Here is a 22,012-nt window from a genome sequence, read left to right on the forward strand (position 1 = left end):
CATTCCTGAAACCGACCGTCTACAAAATTTAGATGAACTTCTTCAACATTTCTACGGAATTAAAGTTTTATCAACGATTGATATGCGCGCAAGTTTTTGGCAAATAGAACTCCACACTGATTGTAGAAAATACACTGCCTTTTTAGCTTTTGGTAACTGTTACCAGTTTCGGAAATTACCGTTTGGACTTACTGTATCTTCAGCAGCATTCATTCGTAGTTTAAACGAAATTTTACCTGTTTATCTTCGTGATAATATTACTTCATATGTTGACGATATTCTTATTGCTAAACATTCTTGGAGTGAGCATAAAAAAATTTTGAATTCATTATTACGTATCTTTGCAAGAGTTGGCATTACAGTGAACTTGGAAAAATCTGAATTTGGTCGTTCTCAGATGAAATTTCTTGGTCACATTATTTCTACAGAAGATATTCTTCCTGATCCAGAGAAACTAGACGCTATTCGTAATTATGCTGTTCCTACCACAAAACGTGATGTTCGTAGTTTCCTTGGTGTCTGTAATTTTCTTAGACGCTTTGTTAGATTGGACAATTTGGCCACACCTCGTTTATGTGAACTATCTGGAAAGAATTCTAATTGGTGTTGGGATGAGGAAGCTCACTCAGAATTTGAACAACTTCGTGATGCTTTAGTTGCTGCTCCACTTCTTTCACATCCGGATTTATCTAAAGATTTTTGTTTGGCGACGGACTCATCATACAAAGGCCTAGGTGCACATTTATTTCAAGAGATAGAAGAAAACGGCGTTGTAGTACAGAAGACTATTGCATTTGGAAGTCGTGTTCTCTCTAAATCCGAAAAGAATTATTCGATTACGGAACTTGAAGCTTTGGCTGTTGTTTGGGCTTTTACAAAATTTCGGACATTTTTGTTTGGCAGATATACTAAGGTTTACACCGATCACCGAGCTCTGGAATTTCTTATGTCAACAAAATTAACACATGGAAGATTGTCACGATGGACGCTGTACCTACAGGAATTTGATTTTAGTATTGTTTACATACAGGGATCTTCAAATATTGTTGCTGATGCTTTATCACGTGCACCTATGGGTTTGAAACAAAGTGCTGAAGAGGACTGCAAGGAAAACAATTATTGTTTGATGTATATTCAAGGTGTTGCGTTTGAGAATTTTATTTTGTCTTCGCTCCAGGACATCGCTAAGGAGCAAAATAAGGATCCAATCTGGAAGGACATTAAGGAGAAGTGGAGGAGAACGGAAAGCGTAGCGATCAGACAATATTATTTAGTTCGTAATGACATTCTTTTTAAACGAAAATCGGTCGACAACTCTGGTTAGTTTGTATTCCTGATGAGTGGGTTAATAAACTGATTTGGTACATACATTTCAGTTATGCACACTTTGGTCCCAGAAAATGCTTTCATAAATTACGAGAAAATTGCTACTTCAGTAATATGGAAAAACGTATTTGATCTGTTGTTGCCAAATGCAAATTATGTCAAAAGGCTAAGCCGCCAACTATTTCTCATAGAGCACCGTTGTTTCCTTACATTTCAGCGAAATTAAAGGACATAGCTGCAGTCGATTTGTTTGGTCCAGTGGTTCGTTCTACTAATGGTTTTGCGTACATTTTCGTAGCAGTGGAATTGACATCAAAATATTTGTGTTTTACACCTTTACGCAAAGCAACAGCTCGTTCAGTATCTAACGCTTTCATCAACCATTTTCTTAAAGAAGTGGGTCATGTTGATAAGGTTATATCAAATAATGGATCACAGTTTCGCTCTAAAATTTGGCTTCGTACTCTACGGCGTCGTAAGATTAAACCAATTTCATTTCACTTTTTCACCCTCAATCTAACGCTTCAGAGAGATGGATGAAGGAAATCAATAAATTGTGTCGACTGTATTGTCATCAGAATCACAGAACGTGGGATCAGTATCTTCATATTTTTCAAAACATTCTGAATGAACTCCCTAATGATTCAACTTCTTTACTGCCTATATTGATATTAAAAAATAAAGCACCGACAAATCGCATTTCTGAAATCGTTCCTTTTCCGCCTACACGGAAACTGCGGCATTCTGAAGTTGTCAACCTGGCTCTACAAAATATTGCGTCTGCGGCTGCTAGAAGAGAGAAATCAGCTAAACGTCCTGGTCGTTTAAAAAATCTTGTCAGTTGGTCAAAAGGTGTTAATTAAGTCTCATCGTTTGTCTCACAAAGGAAAAGGCTTGTGTCGCAAATTTTTTCTGCTTTATAACGGTCCATATAGAGTTCGCAAAATTATTCATGATAACACTGTTGGAGTAGAAACTCTTAAATCTCGACGCTCTAAGAGAGTACATCATATATCGAGCGTTAAAATTTTTGTGGAATGACATTCTTTCGAGAAACTAACAGTTATACGTAAACACATGGAGAGTACAAGGATACCGCGCCGTGTTCCGGCGGCGGCACATACTCAAAGCATCAATGAAGTCTGCGCGCCGCACAAGGCAGTCGTTGACCGCAAACAATTACTTCCTACGTCACGCGCCTACAGCTGGTCGAGCGCTTAGTGCAAATACACTGACAGCCGTAAACAAATACACAGTCTAATTTCTCCGATTAAATTCAGTATATAGATATAGTGACTTGATAAATTATGTTATTAACGTTCAGTATTTTTCAGGATACGGTTGTATAAAATATTTAAGACCTTCAGGTAAATTCTGTGTGTGTCCGACGTTAAGAGAACTTGCTATCGAGAAAATTTCAGGAAGAATGTAATTTCGAAGATGAAACTAATAAACTAAAAAGGTAACGATTAATTGAGTTTATTTTCAGGTAACTTAGGTACGTACTTTAGACGTAATTTGCTGCTTGCGGTTACGTGACTCATACTTTGTGCTAAATTTCATGTTCTATGAATTTACTTGTGAAGCGACGTGCTTGCGTACATTAACTGATTTTGACAATGATTGATTAATGAACAGGGTTGTTACTTATGTATATTATGCATCGCTTGGCTGCTATGCTTTTTCACTGATGTCATATTTTTTTCTATTATGTACCTGCTGTGCTTATTTATTTGAATTATAATTGTCACCTAATTAATTGTGCTGATATGGTTATGTATGTAAGTTATACTTTGTGATTTATCTGCTTGCGGCATCATGTTTACTTATTAAGATTACGTATGAACATTTATTTGCTTATGCTGATATGATGATAATGACCTGTTTATTATGTAAGATAACATATTTGCTGCTTTGCGTATGGATTGCATATTTATACATTTCTGTTTGTTGTCATAACTACTCTTTAATTTGGTATATAGAAATGCCGATATGAGGTGTACGAACATAGAGTTTAGGTCACACTATGGTATTAATTATAGATTGTTCGCTTGGCAGAGCCTCGTTGTAGGAATTGTGCTGCATCCACTTGTTGACATTCTGTTCTCTACTGGTATATTTACTCGCTATTGCATGTTTTGCTTACGCTCAGTGCCTTATAAGATAAGAAAATGAACTGCTATAATGCTACGAACGACATTAGTACAAGAAACTTCATTGAAGTCACATGAGCTGGAGGTTTTATGGAAGCTGTATAAATTTATGCTAATAGGAAGGAAGCTAACGACATGACATACCAACACTAGGTTTAGACCATTGACAGTTATTACACTGCATTCTTCGTGAGCAATTGAAATAGCAAGTGATACTTGACACAAGAAATACTCCACATGTTTGCTTCTGTTTGCCATAATTCTTGAAGTGGTGTACACACTGAAATATCAAGATTATTCACACTTCGTAATCGTACTTACTTACTGAAAGTTCCTCGAACTAAAGGCTGTTAGAGGTCATGTATGCATTTCTTTTGTTTAATGATGGACAAGGTAACCAAAATGTATCTTATAATTCATAATGAGTTGAAGATTTGGATCACATGGATTACACAGAGGTTGTGTGTGGACATTGTGTCTTCAGATTGTATGGGATGATGAACTGAAGTTTGCACTAGGATTTTATCTGTACTTGTTCAAGGAGACTGACTAGAGGAAAGAGTTGTTATGCAAGTGAAATGATATTATGTTAAGTTTTATATGTATCGATGTATTGAAGAGGTATTATTGGGGTACTGAGATTATGTGAAGTTAATGATTATTGGAGTTTTGGTGGACAAGAGGTAAGGTAAATGGTATTGATGATAAGGTTTATATGTATCGACATAAGAGGTATTATTGAAGTATTAAGTTTATGTGATGATGATTATTGGAGTTTTGGTGGATAAGAGGTAAAGAAAGTGAGGAGAATATTTTTTTTTGTTGGTTTATATGGAACAAGGAGGATGAAGATGGCAGACTAGAACACTGAAGTAGAAGGTAGATTGTCTACATACACACTTTGTTAAATCACTAAGAAGTATATACTTTTTTTTGGAGAGAGGAAGTATTTGCATATCTTGGCACACTGACAGTTGTTCAGCAACCATATATTGATTTGGCTTGGCAAACATTGGTCTTGACATGATGACTATGACGTTGACTAACTATTATTGTCTCTTATACACTGTGCCACTACTACTTGATACACAAGTTGAACATCAAATTTCGACAGAATTGCATTTACACAGTTAACACTATTCAACTACACAGTAGCACTTAATGTGGATGAAAGATGAGTGAGTGTGTTTTGTGTGTTTTCCTTTCCTAATCCCAAATAATTGGCACTGACCTATCTCCTAAATATTGTTTTACTTGTTTGTTGTGGCTTGCACTGACACCTATAAATATTATTGGTTTACTGGTATTTGTGTATTTGTAATAGTTAATATGACAATTATCTGATATCATTTGTGTGTTTATTATAATTTGTATGTTTAGAGTAAGAGCATTGATGATAATTTCGTAAAAGCAATTGTGTGTGCATTCAAACTGTTGTTCATGCCTGCACCTGTTCAACATAATGGGTGCCACATCGAAATGTTTAATTTCTGCTGATGACTGCTGATGAACTGTCTGATTAGTGATGGTGAGTATTATGGACTATTACCTGCACTTATTCAACATGGTGGATGCCACCTGGAAATATTTAATTACTGCTGATGAACTGTCTAATTATTGATAGTGAATATTATGGACTGTTACTTGCACTTTTTCTACATGATTGGTGCCACTAGGACATGTTTAATATTTGCTGATGACTGCTGATGAACTGTCTAATTAGTGATAGTGAATATCATGGACTGTTACTTGCACCTGCTCAACATTACTGGGTGCCATTGATGGAACTGTTTCTGCTGAATGATGTCACTTGTTGGTGTCTGCACCTGTTCAACATTGCTGGGTGCCTCAAATGGAACAGCTTCTGCTGAATGATGTCACTTGTTGGTGTCTGCACCTGTTCAAAATTGCTGGGTGCCACTGTTGGAGCTGTTTAATTACTGCTGATGAAATATTATGAGACTGCTATTTGCACCTGTTGACCATTGCTGGGTGCTACTACTGGAACTGTCAACTGCTTGTTTATTGAATCATGGAATATACGTGAATATTTGTATAAACTGATTTTTTGTGTATTTACTGTTTATGAAAGTTATGAGTCTCTAACCTGCACATATTCGTCATTGCTGACAGTATTGATTGAATCGTTTAACCACATAATACTTGTGTAAACTATTATATAAAGTCACATATATGGAAGATTTTGTATTCCTTACTGTATTTTATATATTAGGTTATTTAAAGGTCAGTGCAAAGCCAAAATTTATTTAATTACGTGATATTTACTTATTTATATTATCTTTTATTTTTGTCTGTTTTTTTTTGACGAATTTGGTGGTATTTTCACCACCAATGCTGGCAAAAATACCATCAAATTGTGGCCCGTGGAGGAAGGGCATATGAAAGGTGGCTACACTGAGCCACAACGCCAGAGATTGCGCCAAAGAGTTTTATTCGGCCCCCTCCACTGGCAGTGCTTGTCGAGATGTGGCAGTAGTCAGTGCTTGTGGAGTGGTGGTAGCGAGTCGGTGTTGAGATGTTGTAGTAGGGAGTGCTTGTTCCATGTTTTATGCAGTTTGTTTGATGGGCTAGACAGCAGATGTTGTTCGAATGGAGGTATTGTAATGATCAGAGTGTTTTTCGTCAATATATATGAAGGTAAAAAAATTCCCTTTTCTTTTATTATTTCAGTGTCTTAAATAATGCGTCATTACAGGTTCAGTCAACAAAGCATGTGGCTTGTGTTCTTGTATTAGAGTGTAATTCTGGTTTCCTTACGCAATTACAGTATTTCTGTTTATTTTTTTTAATTACTTCAGTATAAATGGTGTTTAAAAATCTGGTCTTATTGAGGAAGAACCGTGCCAGATGTGTACGTTGAATCACACTTCCACACACAGAACAGGCACACTTGTGCCTTGTTGTTTCGTAGCTTTCATAGTTGCTGGGGACTTAATTAATTAATTGTGTTAACGGAAATTTCATTTCATTCTTTGTTGTTGTTCTATGCAGCCAGATTGCGTACAAATACTAGTCAGGGCCAACCAGTTACGAGACTTCGTAATCGGACAGACAGCGACTGAAAATTAAAATTGTTTGCATTCTTTTTAATAATGAAGCCCCCATGCACGAAGAAATTTAGAATCACAGACAGCAGAAGGGTTTGAAGAAAGTAATTTGTTTCATTTACGGGATGCAACAAGAGAGTGCCAGGCGCGCGAACTTGACAATAATCGCCACTGTGACTGGGACAGACGTGGTAGGTCTTTGTCGCCACGAGGCGAAAACTTTGACTATAAACACTTTTTGACTGTTCGGAAATTTAAGATCTTTCGCAATTCCAAGAATGACATACATCCATGTTCATGGTTAGATCAATTTATGTACGCACTTCCACCAAATTTGTCACTAAGTAACTGTTATTTCTGCAGTACCACAGGGGTGTGTCATAGGGCTTTACCTTACACAGTATGTAAACGTTGTAGAACGATGCTTCGTGTGACGTTCATGTCACATCCCTGCCGGCGTTTATTACATTTTTGTTGCTATGTTTTAATGCACGATGTAGGAAGATTTTGCTCCAAGAAGCGAATCTTTTATCACCTATATTTACTGCTTAAATATTAATCCAGGGCTCTAGTGGTGCTGATGACGTTTCTTGCAGCTAGAACATGTTAATAACAACGTCTGACGGTTTATAAGACGATTGTGCCTCTCTTTCTATGACAGCTGTACCACTCGCAATAAAAATTTATGAGACATGTTCGTCCATCGTTGATTCCCGGTCAGTATTATTTATTATCGCCAGCAATCTGTTATTTATGAAACATTATACTTAGTAGTAGAGGATGTGTGATAAGTTCCCCTTGAGCACCAGGCTTATAAAGTATGTGTTTGTGCTGTGACATGTGCAAAGGAAATGACTGTGTCCAGTCGTAAGGAAGGTATGGATTTGACGTGGAATACTGTGACAGCAAAGGAAAGAGTATGTCACGTCATAATAATGGTACAGAAATTTCAATTTCCAGAGCCACAGCCGTCAGCGGGGTCTATTTCTGATACTTTGCCCATTGTAGCATGTCATCAAATTGAGACCGTGATCCTAATATTTGTTTGTAAGTACAGTGACGAAACATATATGTGTCCGATGTCGTAGGATGATTCTGTGTGTGTGTGCTCGGCGCGGCGGTGGCTGTGGCCTGCAGTGGGAATGACCCACGTCTGCCACTGACGGTAGGAGCCCTCCGAATGGAGAGGCCGTCCTCCAGGTTACGTTTTTTATGTGGACTGAGTGTTTGTGCACTGCATTGTTTTTGGGTGTTTAGGAATTTTGAGGGTTTTTGGATAGCATTACACATGCATTATTTCGGTGATCTATGAGCAGTTTGCATGTCTGGATGCTGTGTGCTGGATTATTACGGTTATTTACAAGTTTTGCGTCTCTGCAGATCAGAGTACTGCATTATTTACGAGTAGTTTCCTGGTCTGTAAATTGTATATTTTGACCCAAAGCATGTCAGGGTTACTGTTTTGTATCAATGTAATAAATAAACTACCGTCTCTAAATAAATTTAAAAAAAATAAAGTGCACTCCTTCCTCTCACCAGCAGACCGAAACAGGCTGATTCCTTATCCCGCAATTTTCCCCTCCAGACCTCTGGGGCGATGAGTAGGCTGGGGCACAAGTGCGGCCAAGAAAAAAACTAGCTCAGTTCTCTGTTCTGTGGGATTGGAGGAAGTTGTCTCTTTTGTAGTGGGGGCTTATTCATAGGTTTTAGAAATGACAGACAATTCCAGCAGAGACAGATGTTTCCATGCATTGTGTTATGCAAAGCATTTATTTGCAGGACCTTATTCTTCTTCCTCTTCATATGTTCATGCATTAATGCCCGCTTCCGCTCTTCATGCATTGAGCTGTGGATGCAGTCCTTGGCTGGATGAGTGCATGTAACACAGCTATTACAACTCCACCTGTCTGGCATCAAAATCTCGCTAGTTGAACACACGCTAATTCCACACCTATAGGTCAACAAGCACTGATATCTCAGCCTCTTGTGGTCATAGCACTACACTAAGCCACTAATGCTGGAGGTGAATAACTAATTTAAACAAATTTCGACAGATTTATACAAATTCGAACAAATTTAAACAAGAATGAGATTGTGCACTGATATGAAACATTCTGGCAGATTAAAACCGTGTGCCAGACTGAGTTCCTCATTTAGAGTCTTGGTCTGGCACACAGTTTGAATCTGTCAGGACATTTCAAACTTATACAAATTGAACGACATAAGCAGACTCTAGTGGGGGCAACACCATCTTATCCCCCCCCCCCCCCCTCAGCTGCATGAGTAACTTCTTGGAGCAAAATTCCCTCCAAAATTCGAAATCCCCACCCATTTTCCAAGAGGATGACACACCATTATGCAACAAAGTTGGAAAGGGGAGGGGTGGGGACCCATAGAAGCACGTAATTCAATTACCCGAAAAAATCTAATCTTCCGAAGATGGTGGCAAGGCAGGGAGCCTGCCGTGGTACTTCCCTGCCAAAAGCCGCCATCTATGATATTGGTATTCATGTCATCAGATGACGTGACGGCCGCAATCTTGGATGATGTCATGCTCTGTTGCCAAGTCTACAGGCCGCCATCTTGGATGACGTTATCGCCGCCATCTTGAATTCATTTGACAATAATGGAGAGTGGGGTGGTATGAATGTTACCCTTCTACACATGGATTCATGAGGTCGTTTCCATACCTGTACGTGTATGAGCAGAACTGCAATGTGAAATGAGACTCGTCCGACCAAACAATGTGTATCCTGTCATCAAAATTCCAGTGTATTCGCAATACGCTACATCTGTTTGTGCTGAGGCTCCTTTGTTGCTTCCTGCGTCGACCCAATGTAGATCTCCCTGCCTTTCGCTACAGTCCTCTACCGTCGCGACTTCTCTGCATGCAACGGCATTACACGGGCAAAGCCTCATGGAACGTCTGACGTTATCTACTAGGTCCTTCATATATATTGTGAGAAATAACGCGGCTATGACTCGCCCTTGTGACACGGCCGAGGTTACACTTATGTATGAGTGGAACGCTGAAAACTCTTCAATCGGCCGTGGGGAACTGTGTCGAATGCCGTAGAGAAGTGAAGGAACGTGGCTGCCCCTACCTGGGCGTCCTCGTCTGCTGCTCTCTGCGCCTCGTGGACGAACGGAGCGAGCTGGGCTCCACACGGCCGTCGCCTCCTGGGCCCACCTCGGTCGCTACACGGGAGACTTCCAGTCCCCAGAAACGTCACAGTCCGAGAGCATGAGGCGTGCTCCAAACTTCTACAAGAGACTCGCATTAGAAGTACAGGCCTACAGTTTTGTGCGTCTTTTCGTCGACCCTTCTTGAAAGACTTATGGCGCACTGCTTCTAGAATAGGGACAAGTTTCACGAATTCTATGTAGAATCGAACTGGTCACGTCAAGTGGCATTCCCCATATAAGAGCGATTTCCGTTGCTTTCCTGTCCCTCTGTTACTTATTTGCATAGCTATCATTTGGTCGTTCTTGCGTCATTTAACGGGAGTAACTGCAATGTGATCTTCCTCTGCAAAACATAGATATGCACATGCTGACCACATCTTAATCGTGAATCCAAGGAAATGCGTGAACTGGCGGAATACGAGAGCCGTCGAGTGAGTAAAGTGGCAAACTGCATTTGCGAGAATAATGCTGAGTATTATCAGCCGAAAATTACCGTGGTTCAAGTTCGTAATAATACCGACAAACTGAATAGCCAGTGTGGATAACTGCAAAGCAAAACGTAATAACATTTCATCACTAGCTCGCTAAATGCATGCTTCAGGAAAAAACCATCATGGTGCCAGATATGTCCACTATTGTCTCTTCTCATATAAGAAACTTGTATACGAATCTCACTGTTGCAGAAACTATTAATATCAAGCGAGAAAACCTCATTAGGCATAAAAGAATTGCGTCTGCAGAAGCAATAGAGTTAATACAACTTTTAGAATTATCATTGTCTTTCAACTATTTCCAATTCAATGATAAGTATCACTATCAAGAACAAGCTTTGGTTGGGAGGTATTATCTTGCTAGAACCTTGTCAGATATTTTCTTCAACGACCTTGAGAAAAAATCTTTACTAAATACCAAGTACATGGGAAAACACAAGTCTATTTTAAGGGATACGTTGATGACATTGTAGCTCTAATCCAAGGTGATAAGTAATATGTAGAGATTTATTTACAATACATCAACAGTATGCACACAAAGCTGCTGTCCATTGTTGAATTAGAAGATAATGATAAATTAAGAGTTCTGGCTTTGACATTGACAGATCTGGTGGTACGCATTCGTTTCAGATGATCAGCAAACGACGTACCACTGATGTCTCAATATAAACATCGATTCTTGCAGCAGCTAGCCTATCAAATTATGGCAGTTCGCCTATATGGAGCACTTGCAGCAGTATAGTCAAAACAGTAAGTGTTAACCTCCATCCAGGAGAGAAACATGACAGCTATTTATTCACGTATTCATTATTATGCTTGTGCCACACTTATTTAAGAAGGTACCAAGAGGATTTCCCATCTCTGTATTTGTCACTCTGACTCAGATTCATGAACGAGGGCGTACTGAAAAGTTATGCCTCCGAATTTTTTATGTGAAAACAGTTAAAGATTTGTAAATAAAACAAACGTTTTTAACAGTCTACGTCTTTATTTTTCTGAGCTACATACTTGCAGCCCTCTGCTGCTTGACGGCTCCGAATTGTAGCGTGTAACATGGTGGTGCGTAGTGTAGATATGTCGCTGTGTGAGATACAGCGCAGAAAACTGAGAGCCTTAACGACAGCCACCAACTCACTCAGTGGCAAAGGCTGCCGCACACTACCAGTGGCTGGTGGCAAAAGATAGGGGGTATGAATGTGTTGTTACCCGATTACAAGTATTTCTGGACATCCATAAACGCCTGAAATTTTGGGTGGAATACTCTTTCACGAATGGCCACCTCGCACTTCTTTCCACAGCAAGTGTAATTTTGGTCGCCCAATAAAGCACCTCCGAACAGACATGGATAGCAGTTTTGAACGTCCCTTTGTGTGCAGTCCCTCCTCTTCCTCCTCCTCCTCCTCACGTCTGTAAGAAATCCATACTCTCCATTAATCGTTAATATCTGCCCTTCATATTAGGAAAACACTTATCAGTGCGCTGCATCAAGGACAGTTGCACCACAGAGACCGTACGTGAAAAAATTCTGAAGCTCTCAACATAGAAGCTTGTTAGGACTGTCAAAGGATGTGAAACTAAACACCTTTCAGACGTCAAATTTCCAACCTTATTTTATTTGGCAATCAATTTCAGCATTTTACTACATTATCTTCAGGCCCCTGACCGACGTGTAGGAAGAATCTGTGTTGGTTGTGATCAAAACAGGGGTAGGAATACTGGTACGAGTAGATCACAACCCAGGTAGATTTTTCCTATACGTCGGTCAGGGGCCTGAAGATGGCGTAGTAAATTGCTGAAACTGGTGGCCAAATAAAATAAGGTTGGAAATTTGACGGCTGAAAGGTGTTTAGTTTGACATCCATTATCGAACAGCCGAGTCCCGCAACCATGTATTAAAAGGCGGACAAACAACGACTTGTTAGCACTAGGAACGCCGATTAAGATTCAACATGTAAATACGACTACAGAAAAATGGTTTCCGAAATTTTGTTAATCTGAATGTTGTGTCGAATGTAAACGTCGTATCCGTCGTACTGTTAACACTGTGTTGTCAGTAAACACATCGAAACTTTGCAGCATATATTAAATTCTGGTAGCCCACCTTGATGGAGACCATGAGGCAAAATTTAATAGCTTTTGGTGTAGTCAAAACGGTTAATAATTGGAACACTGTCTGCCTCTGGTCGGGAAAAAAACGAGGTCTTCTTGTTTCCATAAATTATTGTCCTTGTTTCGTAGGTACATGCAAGAGGAGTCAATAATACCGTATTTAACAGTCACTGAGTCATCACTTCTAAATTAAAAACGCTACAAAACTATTTTGTCTTTACTCACGATGAGGGGAGTAATGTGACCGACGAAGTTAAAAGCTTTGTTCCAGTTTATTTAGCAGTTGATGAACGGTATGTAGACTCTCCTTTCATTAATAACGATTGTGTAAGGTTGCTTATGGTGCCCTATAACAGCGTGACACACATTCTTGTCTCGGTGTTTTTACATTTACTACTGCAGTAGACAAATATTATAAACAAGGTACACATGTCTTACTTTGTAGCACCTTTGTTACATCTATCGCATTTCCTACTGTCTACTAGATTTTAAAGTTCTAACTCACCAACATCGTATTCCATAATTATGTCCTTTTTAGCACATTTTACCAGAGAATAAGTATTGGACACCTGAGAATGCGATCCTCACCCTCTCACGCCACGTCAGTCGTATACAACGCTGCTGGATGACAAAACCTCGCCCAACGAGCCCTGCTGACGTTAAGCCTTTTCTCCCAGTCGGGCCGTCCGCCTATGTTCCCCACGTCACTGCAACGCCAGCAAGAGCCACACAAAGTCACGAAACCAGCGTCAGATTGGGATGATTATACTGGTTTGGCGTGCATTCAGTCTCAAATGCAGATCACAGTATTGCAGAGGCTGAATTTACTTTTCCGTCAGTTCCCCACCACACGTGGGCAATAAAGCTTTGTTGCTGCTGGCTCTCCGGAACATTGACAATTAAACTCACTCGCGAGTAATGGCGGTCTTCTGACGTAAATGGGAAAATTTTGTACAATCTACCAACAGCAGAACACCGCGTATCCCGCCAGTTGCGAGATGCGTGTCCATTCCGACATGTGAACCACACTTGCTGGTTGCTGGCCAGTTGTACTATTTTAATGCATCCGGACAGTGCTGTTCTGACCCGCACCTTCAGTGGTGGCCTTCAGCCTCAGATGGCTCCAGCTGATGTCAATCTAAACTCCTGAGGGGGAGGATATTGGGTGCTAAGATCTTCCACAACAGAAATCATCAAAAGATACCGTCAAAACATTTTTATTCCAGCCAATTAACGTATATGATATTGTTCGACTATGTGAAACTGGATCACACGCGTTGTCCAGTAAGAGGTGTAACTACTTATACTCCAAGATTACGAAGACTAGTAACGGCTGGAAAGAGTCCTCTCGAGACAGGGCGAAATCTTAATCATGTACGTAGAATTAACGCATATTTTCTCACCAGCCATCGATTGTGAAGATGTAATAAAAAAGCTAACGCCATCATTCGTTTTTATCGATGCGGAGTTTAAATGCACTGTGAGAAACTGTTTCATTTCGAAGCAATGCGTCCAGCCGTTGTTTCTCTGTTTGAGATTGTTCAAATGGCTCTGAGCACTATGGGACATAACATCTGAGGCCATCAGTCCCCTAGACTTAGAACTACTTAAACCTAACTAATCTAAGAACATCACACACATCCATGCTCGAGGCAGGACTCGAACCTGCGACCGTAGCAGCAGCACGGTTCCGGACTGAAGCGCCTAGAACCGCTCGGCCACAACGGGCGGCATTTCTCTGTTTCGACAGATTCGATTAGTAACTGGCAACAGATACAAAAGGTTCTAACCAGGACCTTCACATAAACTCCACTTAGGCGGTACAAAATTAAAACAAAAAACTTGTGTCATCCACATTCATTTATCGTGATGCTGGAAAGAGCCGGTCACAAGAACGAGCTTTGGTTTACGGTGCCTGACTGCGTTATAGCTGCTCATGGCCTGTGTAAAGCTTTGGATACACCCCACGCTTCATACCTTCGTCCATACAAATACACATATAGACGGCGCAGAAATTATGTTTTATAAAGAAGAGATTTCATTTGACCCTCATAAGTTATTAATGGGCATAAATTATTAATTAATCAATACATGTTATGAAATAGTCATTATAAATGTTATACATATAAATACATGTTCTAATAATGTTCCACATCTCCTGAAACACTGCAGCAATTTGAAGCAAACTTGGTATACATATCACTCACATACTATTGTGAAAGAACAACCATTTGCAGTTCATACACATCATTTGCAACGCCAATAAAATTGTTAGTGGTTTAAGTAAACTATTCAATCATGAGGTATTGTTCGCCCCCACACTTTTCGTTTTAAATTTTACATCTCGAAGAATTCACACGCATAAATTTTGAGGATATTTAGGATCAGTTTTTGGCTATGGGAAATTATTGTATACTTTTTAGTCCGTATTAAGAACGTTTTATATTAAAGTATTTACGTATTTTGTTTTATTTTTCTGATAATAAAGGCAAACTGTGTGTGTCGGCTGCATCACGCACGCAAGCGCAGTGGGGCATCCTGTCAGATTTCAACTATGTTACAACATAGCGTACACACACTGACGTGGAAAAACAACATGGCTTTGTCGTAAAAGGATGAATCTTTCTGAGTACTAAATGGGTTACGTTAGTGAGAGAAATAAAAGTCCAAGCTCATTTGGGTGTACATCAGGGTGCAGAATCGATCGTAACGTTCTCAGTTACATCACGCCTCATATCTCGATACTGTGACGGTACCCGTATCGGATGAAGCAGAATTCATAATTGTACTTCAAGGATGTTATTTCTTAAAGCATCACAATAAAATAAATCGCACATATTGCTGAACAAATCACCATAAAACTACATGAATCCTGCCAAACCGATATCTGGTTTCCCCTACACGTGTAAATGATTCACACAGTCAAAACAAGAAGAGAAGTTCGCACCATCTCAGAGCTTCCAACAACTTGAGCAGTCCCCTGGTGACATGCAGGGTCCATGGTTCATGTGGTTGTCTCCATACCCGTAGACGTCCATCCGCTACACACAATTTGAAACGAGACTCCTCTGACCAGGCAACATGTTTCCAGTCATCGATAGTCCTGTGTCAGTGTTGACTGGTCCAGGCGAGGCGTAAAGCTTTCTGTAGTGCAGTCATCAAGGGTACCCAAGTTGGCCATCGTCTCTGAAAGCCCATATCGATGATGTTTCGTCGAATGGTTCACACGCTGACCCTTGTTGATTGCCCAGCATTGAAATCTGCAGCAATTTGCAAAAGGGTTGCACTTAAATCACGTTGAACGATTCTCTTCAGTCGTCGTTGGTCCCCTTCACGCAGGATCTTTTCCTCACCGCAGCGATGTCGGAGATTTGATGTTTTACCGGATTCCTGATATTTACAATACAGTCGTGAAATGGTCGTACGGGTAAAGTCCCACTTCTTCGCTACCTCGGAGAAGCTGTGTCCCAAACTCACATAAATATTGATAACCTGCCTTTGTAGCAGCAGTATGCGATCTGACAACTGCGCCAGACGCTTGTCTTACGTAGGCGTTGCCAACAGCAGCGTCGTATTCTGCCTGTTTACATACCTCTGTATTTGAATACGAATGCCTATACCAGTTTCTTTGGCGCTTGCAGTGTAGTAACGGAGTTGATGAACTAGAATGGGTGTCATGGGACATCCACCCCGAAAAAATGCAATGAACAACAACGGAAAAAAGTAGTAGGGTCACGCTAGGCACAAGTTGATGAGACACGTATAGCTCGTGTGGCAGGGCGCAGCGCATCGCGCGTGTTTGTAACTTGACAGGTTCAAATGGGGCCGCGCAAATTGGGACGCGACGCGACACAACCCTGCGCCAGCAGTTTCTCGCCTCGTGAGGAGGGGTGTGTCGGGGAGCGGGGGGGGGGGGGGGGGGGCGGCTGTGTGTGCTCGCTTAGGCACGGCGCATATGGGCAGTGGAAAAATACGGCCTTACTGTGTACTGAATTTTATTTTCACTGAGTAGTGTTTCTATTTTCGACGTTTAAGCGCTCCATCTCTTTTCGTTAGTACGTAATAGTTTTCACTTACAGATATCTGTGCAGTTCTTTTCTTTTGTTTACTCTTTTAGCAAGAACAATGCACAGTTCACTAAGTGGTGAGCCATTAGTCACTGGGATTATATCTTCTGCCTCCACAATGTTTTCAGATGGTGAGAAAGGACAGACGATTTACTGTAAGGGTAGTTAATTAGGAAGTAAGGAGCCTTATAAAATCATGTCATCTGGAAGCAAGGCAGGAAAGTAAAACAAGGTTATGTACTTGTCGCCTGTGCTAACGTATCTCTACGACCTGTTACAAAAAGTCGAAGAGGCGTAATTTCCACAGATGTGATCCCTTTGTGCTCCTGGCGAATATCGTCCGTGATTCCACTATCATTATCTGGATACGGCTGTAATAAGAGACATTATACTATTTGCATGTGGACGTAACGTTTCCGCTGCAAACTAGAAACAGTCGACAAGTCCTCACGAATAACGACGTTTTAATCGGCTCGTCGTGACGAGAAAAAGCATTTCAGTGGTTGTATACACACTATCAGCATAAGTAAGTTATACAACAGGCTACACAAATTAAGTAGTGATCAGTATTATTCCGAAAGTGAGTATCCTGAAAGAGTGTGGTGATTTGATACATTTCATTTGTGTAAACGTTATCACTGACTAAGGCAGATCTACTTATACGAAAGACGTGAACCCTTCCTCTCACAAAGCACAATTGGCCAACGTCCGCATTCTGTCGCGCGCGCTATTCTCGGCTGCTGAACGATACACGGACCATTGTGTTGTGCCACGTAGCAAAATGGCTCTGAGCACTATGGAACTTAACTTCTCATGTCATCAGTCTCCTGCCACATAGCAATTGTTTACCTTTCCCAGTAACTGCTACTGTATTCGCGAATCACACATTGTCAGTTTAGCAGGGCATAGGTGAGTAACCAGCATCTGGCATGTGTCTATCATTCCGCCTGAAGGATAAGTTCGTCATTATTTTAATACTGCTCAGATGAACAAAAGGAATAAAATCCTTTTGTAAGTTTCCATTCTAGTCGTTCAGGGTTAAAAATACGATTGGTTACGGGGATTCAACCAAAATTGCAGCAGAATGGGCAGTTTATTTTTGTGTCAATTGTTAACCTTTTCTCATTCGAAGAAGCATCAGCATTTGTGAGTAACGGTCACATTTCTCTTGTTGACAGGTTTAACTGTACTTCCTTTACCAAAACACAGCGTAATTTGCACAAACGCATCTCACAGCAGCTATTGCGACTGAATTCTGAAACAGAATGATTCATTAAACAAGTAACTAGCAATCAGAGAGCTCAACAGCTTACGAAAAACTTCATAGCGTCGGTTTGCAGAAACATAAGAGATTTCGTGTTTATTTTCATACACGGAAATTCTGGTTTCCGTAGCTGTCGATAACTTTTAAAGAATTTCACTGAAGTGAAAAAAATAAAAAAGGAAGTTCAACTACTGATATATCGCCACAGATTAGAAAGTTCCGTGTGTTTACTAACTGGCGAGACACACTCCTCCTCCCGTGCCGTCATTCGCAAAACTCTCGTTTCGATGTCTCGAGCGTTTAGGAGATATCAGGGATGTTTCGAATATTTCATTCCCGCGGGCGTGAGTGCGCTACACAGGTTCCATTTGCTCGAGATCGGAGGCAGATAGAGACCTCCTCCCAGGTATAAGGAAAAATTCAGCATGTTAGCTAAATTTCATACACAGCAACATATGGTGTAATACGCACCGAACGCAAAATCCTAGCGACCCCTAATTTTTATTGCAAACTTTTGGAATTTTGAGTAGCCTCGTACTAAAGTGTGTATACCACAAGTATGAACGTTAGCGAGATGATGTGCACTTCGCCACGAAGCTGACGAATAACACTACGAACGGTTTCTGTAAAATCGTTCGTGGAACAATACAGTGTGCGCGCGCTTCGTTTCTGCCAGCGCAGAACGTCACCAACCGGCGCGTGCAAAGTATTTAAACGCGTCTCAGTGTGCGTAGGTTCCGTGCGACGCATGCCGAACGTGCGCCTCGCGCTGTAGTGTCGTGTGACGTCACACGTGCTGTACGAGTCTCAGTTTGTGCTCACCGTCACGGCGGGCGAGTCGTGTTTAAACCTACCTCGGGATAACGTTCTTTTTTTTCCGCTGTTCGCTATATTCAAATTTGTGTTCGTGTCGTGGTGTAACGTCCGTTTGCAACAACAGGGTATAATAAAGGGACAGTTGAATCCGCACAAGTACTCTATTAGAAGCGGAAAGGAATTGGTTTTCGAATGGAAACCGCAAACGTTTGAGGACAAGGCGACAAGACAACCGAATCCTCCATCGGAAAACACGTCTGGTGTGTCATACACGGCATTAGTGACAACACGTCTGTCATGTGGCAAGAACCTCTTACCGACGCACCTAATTTGTATGCCTGATGAGTGAGTGAGATATGCCTCCTTGCCCAGTATAGGTGTCCGTATGAATGTGATCACTTCCAAGGAAGTGCTGAAAATATAATAATTTGTCACACAAAGTGCAACAAATGAACGCAACAGTTTCACAGTCATACAGTTTCTCTGTGATCTGTCAAAACATACGTTTTAACGTTTTTTTAAGTTCCGTTCCATGTTGAAACTTTTGACTCTTGAATTCTTTTGTTGTAATATAGTTCACACCCGTTTATTTGTTATTTTCATTTCTGTGAGACGTGTGTGTGGTATCTCAACTGCTTTCACTATTCATCACGTTTACTTGCGACGGTAACGTATTCTTACCACACGACTCATATTCTATAACCAACGTATATTCTGCTTGGCCAACAGAAAGAGAAAAAACATTGATGAGACGGACAGTTCATAATGTTTTAAAAAAAATAAAACAAAATTAAATAGCATGAGGGAGTTTTCAACATGACCCGTCTACCCGATGGTCCAACACCATGACCACTTAACCACGACACTGTGGCTATTCAGGTCAATATTGCACTTGTACGTTCACTGTTTGTATTTTTTTTTTTACAGTTTAGAACACTCTCTTCCTGTTTCCATGCTTGATCTGTGTTCATTTTTAGACGGGCTATCCACTGAGCCACCAAATCTGATGGGGCTGCCATTGGGAGTTTCTGTTGTAAGCACCCTCGGCGGTGTGAAGCGCTACATTACAGGGCAGTTTATTTGCGATTCTCTTGTAACAAGAAAGTGCAGTTTAACTCCAGAAGACCTGACCTTATGCAGAGATACGTCTTATATATACCCAACCAACCAGAGTTTTATTCGCTACATTCCCAGCCACATCAGTAAATGTGGAACGTATGAGACCTATATCGAATGTAATACCTACATTATTTAAAGTAACAAATGAGCCCCCACAACTGTAGATAAAGGGAGAACGTAAGAAGTAATAAAACTGTTTCTCGCCACGGAAAAATTCATTTCAAGAATTATTTGCTAAACCTGGGCCACGAACGATAAGAATCTTCAACACGTGCACTTTTGAAGCAAAAGTAATTACATTTTCAAAAATACTTGTGTATTAGGAAGTCGAGTGAAGTGTTAGAAAGAGCGAATCACTAGACTCCATATAAATTTTCTTAAGTTCAAATTGTTCAAATGGCTCTGAGCACTATGGGACTTAACATCTGTGGTCATCAGTCCCCTAGAACTGAGAACTACTTAAACCTAACTAATCTAAGGACATCACACACATCCATGCCCGAGGCAGGATTCGAACCTGCGACCGTAGCAGTCACGCGGTTCCAGACTGAAGCGCCTACAACCCGACGGGCACACAGGCCGGCTTTTTTTAAGTGTCTTGGAAATTGCCTACGGCAGTTACAACAGAAATATATGCTATTTATGCATGACATATGTGTTTACATTCTCTTTCTTTCAGCGGAGTACGTTGCAAATACACCTATTCGAAAGAATTTCTTAACAAATATGTTATAGTTTATATCATTGAATCAGTGTGGTTCAGCAGTTTTCGCATGTATTTAATGATACTTCACATCTCTTGATAAGTTCGTAATACATAAAACGCAAAAATGTAACAACGGTTTCCTGAATTAAGTACAAAATAAGTAAAAACAAACATTATCCTTAAGACCCATTCATTGCTTTCTCACCCCTCAGGGCGCTAGTATCGCTCTAGCTGTCGAACGATAAGGGAGTGCGGCCATAAAATCTAGGGCTGTTCCTAAATATCGATATATTTTATAAAATATATCGATTTTCATGAAATTGAACGCCTACATATCGATATATTTATATCAAAACGGCTATGTTGAGTGCAGATATTTTTATTTTATATTCTTTTTTGTATTATATTTCCATTATTTATTTTTATTGTTTTATTTGTTATTTTATTTATTATTATTTGTCTGTCGATTATTATCTCTTTTCCCAATTTTTGATAAATATTTGAAGCTGTTTTTTGAAATTATAGTAGAACATAATTTTTACTTTCACTGTGTGAATGAGTAATTTATGTCCCAGTGAACCACATTTTTGTCGAAGTAATTAAACTTACGATCACCAGAATGAATACGACATTTTATCTACTAAATTTTAGTGTAGATATCACTGTCACAGTAACTTTATTAGTGTAATTTACATGCTATGGTGTCTGTTTCTATCACAACGTTTTTCTTAGCAAGTAGTAAAAGTTTGTAATATGACTATCAGCAGAAGCAAATCACAGTGTATTATAACTAGCTTAACATACATTTTGCACCTTAGCATGCGGCAATGGCACAGTTTCTGTTTAACTGATAAAAAGCGGCACCATTTCTTAGTAAATGGCCCCACGATTGATAGTCAAGAACAAAGTCGTTATACTTCTGGGAAAGAAGTAAACGCTCTTGCGCTGATGCTGGTTTGCAGCATCGACCTAGGGGCAATGACCTCACAGTTGCGCCGTGAGTCCTGTGTATCAGAGGGTGTGGGTTGAGCCCCGTGCTGTCTTCTGCAAGCCTGGCTGTCCTGAGTTGAAGGCGACGTAGGGCTGGTTGTGTAATTCCAGCCTCGCCCTCGAATGAACATTATGTTAATGTGGCGAAGTTCTTCATTCATCAAATTACCTTCCAAGTTCCAATACCGAACATTCTCTGCTCCAGCTTTACTCAATAACCACATAGATCTTGTAACATATTTTATGAAATCACAGTTTCCGAGGGAAGTAACAACATGTTGAATATTAAGATCATCATTCATATACATTGCGAGGCACAAACTATTACTCGATCTGTGCCTGTCAAAATTTGGTAGTAGTTTAGAGGTTGTAGTGGGCAGTTGTATTTCAGAGAATGTCTTTTTTTTTCTTTATTGTGATTTCATTCCCCTGCTCCATATGGGCAGGGGAGGGCTGTCAGTGGCACAATCCGCCGCTCTTCAGCCAAGAGACATGACAACTAAAACAAGAATAAAATGATACATACATAAGGAGATAAAAAAGGGGAACATAAAACAGAGTAAGGGGAGAAAATGGTGGTAAAAAGACATGGACATGTAGACGTTCATGGGGGACAGTTAAAAAAAGTCACCAGAAAGTTAAAAAACACAGTTGGCGATTCTTGAAACACAGAGAAGACACTGAATGCGAATGCACAGGTTAAAAGTTGGCCACAGT

This window comes from Schistocerca cancellata, chromosome 11, assembly GCF_023864275.1.
Source record: "Schistocerca cancellata isolate TAMUIC-IGC-003103 chromosome 11, iqSchCanc2.1, whole genome shotgun sequence".
Classification (NCBI taxonomy): Eukaryota; Metazoa; Arthropoda; class Insecta; order Orthoptera; family Acrididae; genus Schistocerca; species Schistocerca cancellata.